Below are 2471 nucleotides of genomic sequence, written 5' to 3'. Positions count from 1 at the left end.
GGGGGAGAAGAAGAGTGAGATAGACTGAGAGAAACTTGGAGACAGGAGAGAGAGAGAGAGAGTGGCTTTCATAGATCACATTATTTTATTACAATGATTATTTTGTTATGTAGAATGTCCTCACTGGAGTCACAAGTGGTCCTGATATATATTTGTTGTTTATTCCAATACACAAGTGCATGTACAGTCAGACCTGCCCACACAGCCCCCTGTAAATACATGTATGACAATCACCTCTATTCAAACAGCCACTTTCCAATTGCCACAGTGCACTTCTCTGATCATACACGAATCACAAGTGAGATGAATGAATGGCCTCTCTGTTTACCCAGTTGGTAACAATGGACACCAATGTGAACTTGCGACAGGAGTGTCGCTCATTTGCCGTTTGTTTGTTTTACTATAACCATGGCACTTAGTCTTCCTCCTCAGACACATTTTTTAAAAAATCCTTTTGAACAGTCTTCCTCGCCTAGTACACTTTCAAAAATTTAACTCACATTAGCCGCTAGACTTCACGATTCCCTTTCTGTCCTTCCTTCAAAAGAAATAACAGACATTAAAATTTAAAATTAAATTGGCCTTACAGCATGGCAGTCCTAAGCCTCAAGCAGGCACCAGTTGGGACATGAATCAGAAGAGAAAGCTTTGTTTTCTTGATTTTCATCACTCCTGCTTAAGGCAATCACTTTTTTCCTCGACAATGGGTGGCAGTAGGACAATTTTGACTGTACATGACATTCATCAATGTAAATTACCTTTCACACTTGTACATAATGAAAGGACTGGGGTGTTGAAACAGTTATCAGAATCTGTAGAGAAGCTTGTCTAAACAAAAGGACTTTAGTTCTCAACATTTGGCTACTTTTGGATGTGGTTGGGGGGTTTTTTTGTTTCCTTTTTGGGGTGGGGGTTACTTCTGCTGTGATCAAGTGAATGGTTGGGTTGATGTAAAAACAAGGTCCTCGTGTGATATAACATTTTTTCAATAAAAGTAAAGTAACCTATAACCTCTCCCCCCCATGTCAGAACACCCCCTGAAGATCACAGCCCACATTGTTCACTATTCTGTATAACACTTGGCCCCACTGGCCCTGGTGGTAATGACGTATAATATATATATATATATATCATGCTGAGGTTGTTGAATATGTACCAGTATGAGGGTCTTGTAAGTTCATGGAAATGCTCAAATTAACTATGTGTACATAATTGGAATTTGTATCTCGGAAACACAGTTACAACTCAAATTAGCCAAGATGCGCTTGTATTCTGACTCGTAAAGATCATAGAAAATTTTCATGAACATTACATGTTTTTTGGTGAGTTGGGGGTTTTTTTCTTCAAAAAATCATTTTAAAATGCATTAATTTTTATTGTACATTGATATATGTACTTTTTAAGAATTGCTTTTCATGTAACCTTTTTTTTTTTTTTGTTAAAGCAGTCTTTCAAAGATTTCTATGTTCACCCTTCTACTTCATTATGTCAATAAAGTCGTCTTGCAATTGGCTCAATCTTTGTTCAGTTATATACAAATAAATACTGTAGAACATGCATGCAGTGGGACTTTTGGTTCCAGAAAAAAAATCCCGCTACAGGAATGCAAAAGGGAATTACAAAAAATTTTCTAAAAATCCACACGATTACATCCTTCCATCAATAAAATTTGCGCTTTAGATTAGTCTTCCTTCTCAGGTCGACTTTGTTGATTATCTCAGTCTTTAATTTGAGTGAGAACCATTTCTTGTTGTCTTTGTTGGAAGCATATATGGAAGCCACATTTTCCTCGGTCTTGTCGCTTTGCTGTCTGTCGTACCAAAAGGCCTACTGGTGAAGTGGATGTGTGCGTATGCCCGAGCATCAACAATCGCAATTCAATGACTCGGGAATCGCACACAACACGCTCTCCTGTTCTTTTACTTTTTGGCCTAGGCTAGGGCTATGGCACACGTCTCTCCACAACATCTCTCTCTCTGACGCTCTTCACTCATCACTGGACTAGCCGATCACAACGCCTGTTTGAGTTTGAGCCTGCCTACAGCCAGCCCCCCACCCCACAACCCCCTTCCCCCCAGCTAGAGCTCGCTTGATCCCTCCCGCCGTATCCAGATTCGGTTCTTTCCTTGCCCCCGTTAAACCCAAGCACAGCTCATTGAGTTTACATAGAGATGAAAAAAGGGGATTCCTGCAAGGTCCCGCTGCAAAGATGGCCGCACTGCAGCGGGGGCCGAGTGCTATAGTCATGTTCTATTGTAGCATGGTAGTGTAGCAGTAGGGCACTTGGCCACAACAAGCAGATGCGAGCTCCTGTGTGGGGAAGCTATTTCCTTCTCAGCCTAGGTTGACCCCGACAGGCTGCTTTAGAGCAGCCAGCCTCCTAAATTGTGTCATTGGGGGCGTAAAACATCTAGAGTTACAATAAGAAATACATGTGTAGCAATGTCCAGAATAAACAAAGGGTTTAGGGG

Source organism: Aplysia californica, unplaced genomic scaffold, assembly GCF_000002075.1.
Source record: "Aplysia californica isolate F4 #8 unplaced genomic scaffold, AplCal3.0 scaffold00149, whole genome shotgun sequence".
Taxonomy (NCBI): domain Eukaryota; kingdom Metazoa; phylum Mollusca; class Gastropoda; order Aplysiida; family Aplysiidae; genus Aplysia; species Aplysia californica.
The sequence above is the reverse complement of the archived record's forward strand: the minus strand, read 5'-3'. Positions refer to the sequence as shown.